This window comes from Aedes albopictus, chromosome 2, assembly GCF_035046485.1.
Source record: "Aedes albopictus strain Foshan chromosome 2, AalbF5, whole genome shotgun sequence".
Classification (NCBI taxonomy): domain Eukaryota; kingdom Metazoa; phylum Arthropoda; class Insecta; order Diptera; family Culicidae; genus Aedes; species Aedes albopictus.
In genome coordinates this window covers 283,961,339-283,973,501 of record NC_085137.1, presented here as the reverse complement: position 1 = coordinate 283,973,501, position 12,163 = coordinate 283,961,339, and the positions used below count along the sequence as shown (strand labels likewise).

Sequence of the window (12,163 nt, the reverse complement as noted above, 5' to 3'; positions counted from 1 at the left end):
ACAAAGAACAGCAACAATAAAACCAAATCGATATCGATTGGAAAACGCCAAAGGCGAGGATACACAGAATACACTGTGTAAATCGCATAATGCGAAACCATATAGGTGAAAATTTAAACTAATTAACAACATCTTCATAATCCCGCCCTTATTTAGCCTCAAGTGAGACTAAAGAAGGGCAGCTGATTGTCTCGGAGAAACACAAGGTCCACTGCACCATTGCTCCGGTTAGCGCAGTAAGGACTACATACTGTGGAGGGCGCCCTGGTACTCCACAGGCTCCGTTAGCGGTTAGGTTTTTATTAGACCCCCCCTAGCCATTCATTCCTAGGCACGGTAAGCATGAAGCCGCATCACACCATGAATTAGGGGTCACCTGTTGGTGGATTCTTACCACCGGAACAGGCGGTCCGTAGTGTTATTCTTAGCCAATTGAGACAATCGCTACCGACACTACACAGCTATCTAGGCTGATCGAGAAAAGAAGTTAATATTGATGATCAACTTCATACGGACTCGAACAGCCGAAAAAACAGAGGAAACCCCGGGAATAAATAATGTTACACTTAACGTGACGTGAGTTTTTATGTATTTACTACAGTGCGGTAAGGAATAACCCGCGAAGAACTGGTCAAGAAACATGCCCACCCTGAGGTGTTGTTTCAGAGAGCCTCAGGGAGGCTCCCCTCTGAACTAGTTGGCAAATATAAGTGAAAGAATGAGTAGGTATCTTTTGAAAGAATAAAGAACACACTATTTGCTTAGATTACTCGTTTTCGAGGTTTTGTCCTTTCGACGTTTTGTCCCTTTTGACGTTTTGGCATTCGACCTTTTGGCATTCGACGTTTTGGTATTCGACGTTTTGTCTTTCGACGTTTTGTCCCTAAGCCTATGGTGTTAATTGCACAAATTCTTGAAAATCATACCCCAAGTACTGAACCCGAAACGTCGTATTATATCTTCAATGGCGATGTTGAAAAGTGGATATGACATCCCTTTACAGATCTAAACAATGCGTTTTAATCCTTTACGCAGTTTTGCAAAGCGCCCAGGCGCAATTGGCGATTAAAAGTAGAGGTAATGTCGTGAAAATTTGGAAGTTTGAAAGGGAAATACCAGTTCCCCATCAGTTTAATCATAATTTTTTTTGGTAAATTTATCGATAAAATGAATTTTTCTACCCCGATCCCACATTAAATTTTATCTGGAACGACTCAACCACTAAAATACGAAATGGGATTTCACAAAACTTAACCTCACTTTAGGAGGCCAATAGTCATCGTTGCCCAAATCAGTCTGGCATGCTTCCTAGAAAAGCCGTCCACGGTTTTCCATGGCTCGGAGCATGCAAGGCGATGAACAAGTAATGTGTTAGGACATGGTATTCCAACGTTAAATCTGTGCGTGTCAGTACTCAGCAGAGACCACACAAAAGCTACAGGTTTTCATCTACCGAAGTCTACGGTTTTTAATTCGGTCTTGGTGGCCTCACAACTGGATCTCGAATACTGAGCTCCATCGATGATGCTATAAGAAACCGATATCAACAGAAATTCGAGAACATAAATGGAGGTGGGTGGGCCACACACTACGAAAGGGCGGAGACGAAATCGGCGAACAAGCTCTGATTGGCTTAGAATCCAGCAGGACATCGCAGCAGAGGCACACCCAGGGGCTCGTGGCGGCGACGTGGCCTCAACAAGGAAATCGATAGGAATTTGGGCTCAAGGCTAAAGCGAGCAGCCGTCCAAAATGGAGCAATTTTTGTTTAGTTACTGATGATAGTCCTTGAGCATTAGGGTCATTTTTTACCCAAACCGTGACCTACGCCAGCGAGCTGCTCTCAACGTGCTGCATTAAGAAGGTAAATTGTGATGTAATTAAGTTATCATTTTATACGCGACGTCTTCCAATGAGGTAGGCGGGGCAATATGGACACCCTAAGGTTTTTGCCAACTTTACCTGGCAAGATGTCAAAAAAGTTTAGTTTTTTGATACATGTATCCTTTCAAAGTCTATTTAGCATCTATTGCATAAGAATGCTCATGAAGAAAAATGTTATGAAAAATATTAGTTTTTCATGACCGTCTTCAAGCATACGGGGCAGAACTGACACCCCCATGGGGCAATATGGACACCATGAGACTTTTACGAATTTCGTACATTATTTACACCTATAAAGTCATTTCATTACAAAACAACTTTTATGGATGAATAATACGCCGAAGTAGTTCATTTTTGTTCAGTTAATTTAAATTCAGGCTGTTTTGGATAAAGATTCGTTTTTGTCGGCATGTACAGCTGTGCCTAGAACAACTATTTTCAACTGATGTCGTTTTTTGACCAATTTGTTTCACCCTATGTCTACTATAGAGAACATTTAACCGAAAATATACTGAAATCGAAGAATTTGGTTGGTTTGTGATTTAGGTTATATTTTTCCCTTGCCGCTTCTTTCAAAAAGGTGAGTGTCCATTTTGCCCCGGCAGCAGAAGATATTTCCAAACTTGATTTTTGATATAATAAAGAAGAAAATATAAACATGTTAAGCATGTAGATACAGCAAAACTACTTGCATGTGTTCTAGAAATATCAGGTTTTAATCTACCTGCAATAAATAATTCACTGAATCTTATTTTAGATGGTGTGAAAATTATAATTTCCATGCACAAAAAACAGAGGACGCAACTTTTTCGTGTAAAATCAAGTATAATTTTAATTTCGAATGTTTCTTTCCTGAAACTACGTTTTAGACAAATGGACTATATTCTCCATTCATTAAAAGTTCAAAAAAGTTCGCATATTTCAAAATATTGAGGGTGTCCATTCTGCCCCGGGTGTCCATAATGCCCCGCCTACCCCTAATCAAATTCATGAAGCCCAACATCTTACCAGGATCTGCGGCAGACCAGACCTCACTGGGTTGCAAGAATTGACTATCAAGACATTACTAGTCTACGTGTGTAAAGCATAGAAACAGGTTCGCCTATGTGTATGCAACAGAAAGACAAGTAACGTACAGAGAGCACCGCTAAAGTTTCAGTAGCATAGTTTTCGTTTCATGAAAAAAGCAAAGCTCACGTGCAATCATCGTTGCCAACATATAAGCTGCAAGCTTAGCCCGTTAAGCAAATCATCATCAACTAGAGTCAACTAGAAACTTCGTCATCAGTCGGCAGTATTAACTCTGCGCTCGCCAGATATCGTCACGTTTGTTGCATTCGCGGCGGACGGGTTTTCCTACCAAGTACTGTTAGCGATTTGGTCTGTCCTATCCAAGTGAAGAGCATATGTGCGACCTGAGACAAAAATAACGTTGCAACAATTGCGGAATGGTGGATCGGTGTTTGTTTGACTAGTGTTACCAATTAAGCCAATTCATTAATGTGCTTGCGATTTTCCGGTTTGGGCTTACATTTGTAAAGTGTGATTACTACAGCAAGTTGAAAAATATGTCCAATCCGATGACTGGGTGCCGTGATGCTGTGAGAACTATGTTGAGCTGCGTTGAGAAGTAGCAGCTCTCCAATAGTTCTTCTGAACTCTGTGCTTACATCATGCACCGTACACATAGCTTAGTGACTTACTTCATCGAATTCCAAAGTATTGAGCAAAGATGGGGAAAAGGCATGTGTTGCGACGAGATTAAGACCTTCAAAAGCACAGGCGATCAGTCGTGTTTACTCGGCCATTCTTCTTGTATGTATCTCTCTTTCGTACGCTGCTGACCAGATTGGGGAGTGTAATCATCCCATTTCCAATTCATTAAGCAATTAATAACTTTATGCTGCGAACTAACATGGAGATTAAACATAAAAACAACCGACTGGCGATTATACAACTTGCAGGGGGAGCAGTTATTGCACCTGTGTTCATTAGGCGAATACGGTGAAAGATTTATTAGCTGGATATTCATGAACATGCACTTAGCTCTATCGCTGGTGGACGGAAAGCTCTATTCGGAATTGGTTGGAACGCAGAATAACCACCATCATCGATTTGTGCCATTTCAGTTGTATGCGGCATGGTAGAATCAGTCGATGGCTCCAAGTTTCATTGGTGGTAGAGAAAACACTAAAATGTGACTTAAGTACTTCAACGGCACATCACTGTAAATGTTTGCGTGAATCGCTGCAGATTATTTGTGTTGGTGAAAAACAAAGTATGAAATGACCGAGCTCGTATGTGTTTTCTACGTCTATGAGTTTTCTTCACAAAGACATGGCGGTTTCGCAAAAAATTGTAAATAAAGAAATGACGAATTTACGATGATTTGATGCAGCGCAGAAAAAGATTTTCAAGCGACGAACTTTTATTTAGTTTTGCCTACAGTTGGAGTCTTCGAATCAATAAGAAATTAAAATAATAAGCGTACTGAAAACACATAGGACTGACAGTAATTAGTTCTCACGACATATTTGTTTCGTTTTGAACTCTCATTTTAGGATTTCCAACCATTTAGACTCAAAAAGAAAATGTTTTGAGCTGGAGATCACTATTTGATAGTTCTTCAGATTAATGGCACAAATACCTAAAATAAAACCAAATAAAGGATAAGGTGCTTATGAAGCCAGCCTTCTGATACAGTCAGTGTATCGAACATGTGTTCGTACAAGTTTGTCATATGTTTCTACTTTTTCATTCGAATTGTCGCAATTGTTTCATGCGTTCCAATCAAGTCAAAAACACCATCCAATATTTCTATGGTGAAATTTTTTGATAAATGTTTCTTTTTTATATGTGAAGAATTCTGCAAAAAAATATAAATAATATATCAGTTTGTGTTGCTGATTTCTAAATTATGTTTAACATAATTAATCTATCAAATCAATTGAATAAAATCTGAGCAGAACCATCTTTGATTTTCATGCCTAAAATTGATTATTAAGCCTGTCCAATTTTAAAAAATGTTCTCTGATTCTCAAGTCCACCTCCATGTTTTAATACGCATCCGAAAAAAAAGTAACTGGGCAAAATTTCAGCCAAATTCATTGAAATTAAGAAGTGCATAATATCAATTTTGCGTTTTTCGACAATTTTTGAATTTCATAAAACCATAACTACACTATAACTTGTAGAACATCAATTCTTCCCGCACAAATTGAAAGATATACTTATTGGCTACAAGTTTTTCGAACAATGTATGCCATAAAATTAACTCTCTCAATCGACAAAAATTGTGATATGTAATTATCACATTTCAGTCCTGAGCACCCATGTCCGAGCAGGAAAAAATAGCTGTGCAATACCATAATCAGGTATGCAAAATCAAATGTCTACAACCTGAATAAGGCATTGAAGAGCCCTTCATAAGAGGTCAACTACCTAAAATAATAACTTGGGAGTTTCTAACGAATAGCTGGTGAATAATAACACCAGGTCTTGCAATACATCAACAATAATGAACGATTTTTCCATACAAATAGCGATTTTTCAATTATTGAATAATACCTCAAGCAGTCCTCAATACCAATCAAATAACTCAGTGAGGTATTTTCGGCTGGTGACGCAATACCTACACAATAAATAAGCTATTTTGAATACCTCGATTAATAAGCAAAACCTTGTTTTGGTATGATACCTGACTTTAGTATGATATTGTTATGTGGCAGTTATTCGTTCCGGCTCGGGTGGTGCTGCAGATTTGTAATTCGAAAAATCTTAAAAAAATGATTTTTTGATAGAATTTGTTCTGGAACACCCTAATATACGTATTAAGTTGGATATTCTTTAACGGCATCATCTTCTATAATGTCTTGAGGTTATTTGCTTCTTTGACATCAATGCTGTAAAAGTTGAGCAAAAATTATTAAAATTCGTGAAAGCCAAATGTGTTCCAAAAACTAACCTTTCGGCATTTATGTTCTAAGGCATTTGAACCATAATACACCACATGGGTGGGCCAACAGTTCCCGATTGTTCGATGCCCCGTCATCAATTGGCTTCTTTAGCGCTGTTGAGATAATTGCATATTCTGAATCTGCATGCTAAATTCAAATTTTCATGAATTTTGGTGCTCGGGAACCTATTTAAAAATAAGTTTGAAGTTTGTATGGGAGCGATTTGTCGAATCACGCCTCGGCGCATTTTGTACTAGGTGGAGCTGTCAAGCAGTTGTCCAGCTTTCAAAAGGTGATTTCAAAAAATCTCTTTGCTATTGGTTTTAGGTATGAATATAAAGTTCCTCAAATCTGTAAAAATAATAGTTGCTTAAAAAAGGTGCTCTTTTGTATAAATAAAAAAAAATCAAAACATTATTCTAAATTTAAAAACCAAATTATAGGGTAAGTAATCATGAATTGAACCGAATTGCGGCTTTCTGAAGCATCATGAATTTTGACTGATTTTTTCTCCCACATGGAAATAATTTTCTACAGTAAAGTCTCAGGTACAGTGAAGAGAATTGTCAGACAAAAGAAGCACAAAACAAGCAACAAAGAAGGCGTGACGATTACTCTTTATCCCTACTGGTAACAGATAATGACATGATCTCGAAATTTTTTGTTGCAGACAAAACGGAAGCTGAATTTGTTGCGTACTTTTCAACTCGTGAATAATCAATTAATACAAACCCAAAGTCGAAACTGTTTGATGATAGATCTTCAGCAGAGTTGCAGTGTTTACCTACTCGAAGTTACCATTCGAAAATCGCAATGCAAGGCTGTAAAATCTCTAAACTCGTAGTGTACGATGTTTATCCTATTATTTTCAAGTTGGGACAATCTTATGTCGCATTGGGTGGATTGTCGCAACGAATACAGGTTGCGACATTGTCATTATTGTTGCGCGATGGTTGAATTTTGATTCACTGCTCAGGTATATGAATGCCACGGGTATTAGCTTTTCGTAAAGTGGTAAAAAGTTTACATTTGCACAAAATGTCATTGAAAAATTCAATTATTTACCAATAATGAGTCACATCTTAGTTTGAACCATCGTAATCAAAATTTGAATCAATTTTAATCTAGATTTGAACTACTGGCGGCAGCAGCTCGAGCAATTCCCACAAGAGCCAATTTCATGCTAAACAACTAAAATTCACATGGATTTGCTAATTCTCAAACTATTATTCATTAAACAATGGAATTTTGACTGAGAATGTTCGGAATTCTTTAGGAATTTGGAAACTAAATTTGAAACTTTCCATCCCTCAAAAGTAATCACTAGCGCAATCTGCAGGCCAACACTGGAAGCTCGCCCTTCTGACTAGTTTAAATCTGGATTACAAATGGTTCAATTCAGGATAAGATTTTCTAAGTAATACCGTATGCGTGATAAAGTTTGCACCATCGTAGCATAACGTTCCAGTTTCACTTGTGAATACAATAAATTCAAGCCAAACATGTCTAAAGGTCCTATCTACAGAAGAGAGGCTCTCTTTGGTTTCCCTCTCTTTCGTTAATATCTCAGCTGTTTATTTTCTTAGTTTGAAACTTGCACAATGACTAAGTGGCAACCTACTCGTGATTTGTCCACGCGCAAATGTCACAAAGTGGCTTTAAAGTCACCGTGGAAGTGTCAGTTAAAAATCAAAATTTTTGAGATTTTTTTTTTATTTTGACATTACCTAATGGGTAGTGTAGACATTATTATGCAAATGAAATTTAATATCGCTATTGGTTCTGGAATTTTGTACTGGATCGTTAGTAAACATGCTTTCCTCGGAAAACGAAAAAAAGGTGCTGTGTTCGAGCAAATTCAAGACTTTCGTACATGGCGCTACTCATTTCTCACGGACGCCATTGGTATTCATGTGAGTTTTTTCCAGGCCTCCATAATTTTCCTTTTCGATCTTCCATGCCGTTAAATAGCTAAATTCGCGTTTTTTTTCATTGAGGGACATAATTCGCCCAAACCTCTTTTTTGATGGCAGCGTCAGCCTTCGTAATCCATGCTAACTTTGGATGACCAGTGGACACCTTCGAGAATAGTTTCCTTTGCGTTTTTTCTGTCTAAGACCGTTTCACGAACCACCTGGATACTTCTAAGAGGTCATTTTTATCATTTGAGCGTGGACAAACCACAACTACCGTGAGTTAAAGCTTACATGGATGCAAAAAAAATCAAGACATTGTGTGTGCAGGTAATATGCGAACCTTATTTGTACAATGGTGCAAACATTATCACGCATACGGTAAATACGTAAATTACATAATTTTATGACAAATAATGTGGAATATAATTCGGTTGGTCAATTCTACGATGAATTTGCTTTCAATTAACGTATTACGTATTGCGCTTTCACAGACAAACAGACGTATCACATGGAACAAATTGCGATTAAAATCATCGTCACAAAGATATAATTGCCCAATGCTTATTACGCTGTGTTTCGCAAACTCACTGAACAGATGGCCGTAGTGGGTAAACGTCAAACAGGAGCAAAAACTATGCGAGCGCCATGATCGAGAGATTTACGAACTACAGAATATTTGAATAATCCGTTAAAAAGGGAAACGATGGAGAGTGGGTAGAGTGAGACGTCTGTTTGTCTGTGCTACCAGGTTATATTACGGAAAGCCATTTACCAACTTTTTTGGCACAAAGTGTGTCATTTCAAAGAATTTTGAAATGGTTCAAAATAAGATTACAATTTGACTAGTTCAAAGCTAGATTTCTTACCCTATTATGCTTTACGTATTATAACGTAAATGCATAGACGACCACATTTGGAAAAACTTTTAAGATTTGAGATTTTATCAATTTGAGTCGAAGTGAATAGTATCAAAACTTTCAGTTTTTGAAGCATGCGATTAAAAATTGATTTAACAGTCAATCAGTATTTTATCCTAGACATATACACCACAGACAAACAAACCTTATAATGGATTTGATTTTATTGCTTCATTGTTACGGATAGATTAAAAAAGGTGTGCGATCGCTCTCGGAACTCACACCGTACTTGTTGTGTCAAGTCTGGTGGAATCTTCTTCATGACGTATATTTTCCTGTCTGTTGTTTCACGCCTTGCCAAATATGCGTAACTTCTCTCCATCGTCGTGTACGTTTGTCTGTGCTAGTACTGATTCGATTTTGATTGAGGGCTTTCTCTCACCCTTTTTGATAAAATTTCCTTCTACAGATATACTATGGCGAGGTTATCCACCTTCGCGTTCAGGAACCATGCTTGCAAATCTGTACTAATCATCATGTTTCTGTACTCACTCGTGCAAGACAGGAAACATGAACGAAGACTAATCCAACAACTCAATTTCTCCAATCAAACGATAATGAAAAGTTTGATGTACCGTAGTGCTTACCTCAAGGTTACGCCTGCGTTATGAAGACTGTTGGCCTCTACGAACGTGTGTTTATTTACCGTAGATCTGCTGTTCAATAAATTATCCTAGGTACACTGCGCTGTGCACATAATAGCGGTTCAATAAAATCACCCTCGGTTTCACCTATTCTTCTCGACGCTGTTGACTGGTGCCAATCGGTGACTAGCCTCCATATGTTCCGAATCCACAAACGTTCATTCATAATAAAGTTCGATTAATTGCATTATGTGGGTGTAGTTTGTCGTCTCGTCTCGGAAAAGGTGAATGAATAGACGCGACATCACATGGCGACAACCAATGCGAGGGCGGCAGCGGCAGCGTTTAGTAATCTACATTCTCGTATGTAGATCTTTGGTGGCACCTACCACCATCTAGCTTCCCACTACATTTTACCGGATTGAATTTTTGTGGCGCTGCTGGCTTCTTTCTGCCGTTACGAAAGGATAGCTGTATTCAATATTAAATAAGTAATTTGGGATATTCGGAATTGAATTGTTTGTCGATGTATGAATGGCCAAAGTGGTTCTAAACATCTTTAGAAATAAACACAAAGACCATCACTACTAAATCTCAGTTGGTCAATCAGATTTAACTTGGAACTTAACGCCATCTTTATAGGCTTCGTTATTTCCTTAGAACAATTCCGCTTCCCTTACGGTTTAGTTAAGTGATGGTAATTGGACAAAACTGTAGTCCAGGAGAAAATATCATCATGTTTTTACTCCGATGCGTGTAAAGGCGCAAAGCGTGTTAATTTATTTACGACAACTGAGCACGTGTGCACATATGTGTATTTTTATTAGTAAATTTTTGGCGTGGTATTTTAAACCGCCACATCGTGAGTAAGGTTGACGTCAGCCAGAAAAAATCGATTTGAAACACCTTCAGTGACATCGCCTGATTTACTGCCTGTCAATTCATTGAAACGATTTTTCGGAGCAACAAAAGCAGCTAACCAGCTGTATAAAATCGAAGTGATGTGATCACATTTTCTTGTTAGGAAGTGCCCATAAATAACGTCACGCAAATATTGTCAATTTTCAACCCTCTCTCCCCCCTACGTCACACTTTTTGTATGGGACCTCTGAAATTTTTGTATGGGTTGTTACACTTTACTGAACCCCCCTTCCCCTAAAGGCGTGACGTAATTGATGGACGTTCCCTTATAGGGTTATACGAAATAATATTGATCGTGGTTTATTTTTTTTTTTTTTTTTGGGAGCGGACTTGGTATGATGGTTAACAAACTCGCAAAATGTGAGTTCTTCCTTCGGAAGGGAAGTTAAGCGTGGGTCCCGAGATGAACTAGCCTAGGGCTAAAAATCTAGTTAACACAGATGAAAAAAAAGATGTATTTTCCAAACTAAAAAAAATCGAAATCAGCGAAAATAATTCTATAAAGTATTATTTCTCGTTTGAATAGACTGGAAGCGTTCACAAACTACGTCCAACTTTTTGAGGAAGGGGGAGTCGTCTGGAAAAGTGTGCCAGTACGTCATAGATTCACTCAGCTCCACACACCTGGCCAAGTCCTTGCAGGCATTTATAAATCCCTTCATCAACTTAGAAAGAGCCCAGAACTGAAGCAGCTTCCAATAGACGAAAGGATGTTGAAAATAGCAAACATATACTGAAGTAGAATTATTTATGAATAATTAATATTGGAAAGATCTCATCAATTGTTGTGTGGTTTTTATGGTTCAATGCCGATCATCATGTCTTGATTAATGCTCTTCTCTGTAAAAAAAAAAAACAACAGAATACTCAGCAAAAAAACAACACAATACTGAACACTAAACACTCGCGCATCTATTGTTTTGATTTTCACGCGAGACAATAGCGAACGCGATCGATTATGCTGCCATACACACCCCTTACATGAGCGATGCATACATAGTAAAGAACAACACAATACTCATATTTATTGAACGTCGAGTAAGATTAACAATAAAATCGTGATTTTAAGGCATTTATTCACACCTTTCATCAAAGCTGACGTATTTCAAACACTAACACACTGATTTTTCAAAAGTTTTCCATCATTAACAGATAAATAAATGTAGATTTTTTAGCATACATAGAATTTTAACTCTAATACTTAACAACTCTGAAATATGGCTGGTCAAGGTATAGGTTTTTAAGCGTTGTAACGTAACGAAGAATCAACATTTTAAAATTTCGTATTCTGTATTTACAAGTTCAAAACATGAAATTTTGTGTGGTCTTTATGTTTTAGAATATCTTTCAAATAAGACTAAAAGAAAGTAAATGCCTGAGTTTCACCTGGTTGAAATTTGCGTTGTAACGTCACGAAAAAAAAAGTTCTGTGAAAAAGATCAAGTCTCCCGGGCAGTGGACAAACGTAATTATATAGGGGTAGGCGGGGCATAATGAGCACCTTGTATTTTCACTGTAAATCTTCAAATTAACAAAATAAGTTGCTTGATTGTAGCCTTATTATCTAAAATCCAATGAGTTGATGACAAAACATTAGTCAAAACATCCGTTTACCTTGAAATATTAATCAAAATGCGTAAAGTGGCCATATACTGGGAAAATATTATAAGAATCAGGTGATCTAAAATAAGGTTTTGTGTATCGAAATCACAACTTAGTGGGCATCTATCGATTTTCTTGATATTCCCTAGGCCAATGAAATGTATTTGTAACACTTTTGAACTATTTGTATAATTATTTTATTGAAAAAATATGCTTCAAAGAGTTGGTAGTAGGGTGGGGCAGAATGAGCAACTAGTGAAAAAAATAATGAAAATGGTAAACATCTTCAACAAACAAATTTATATTTTGGTTTTCTCTGTTTTGATGCATATAGTAAGGTTTTGTCTGTAATTTTCAATTTATTAGCTTTATAATCTCAGTAT

General features: G+C 37.5%; 1 protein-coding gene across 4 annotated transcripts in view; it reads left to right on the top strand.

Annotated features, from left to right (window-relative positions):
- The first annotated feature begins 3,177 nt into the window (after positions 1 to 3,177).
- LOC109416493 (hillarin) overlaps positions 3,178 to 12,163 on the top strand; it is a 61,264-nt gene continuing 52,278 nt past the window's right edge. The window contains exon 1 of one of the 4 annotated variants that reach the window (XM_062851968.1): positions 3,178 to 3,343. The gene's annotated coding sequence lies outside the window, so the exon portion shown is untranslated. The remainder of the gene's footprint in view (positions 3,344 to 12,163) is intronic. The other 3 variants (XM_029873056.2, XM_062851969.1, XM_062851971.1) reach the window with 3 other exon arrangements.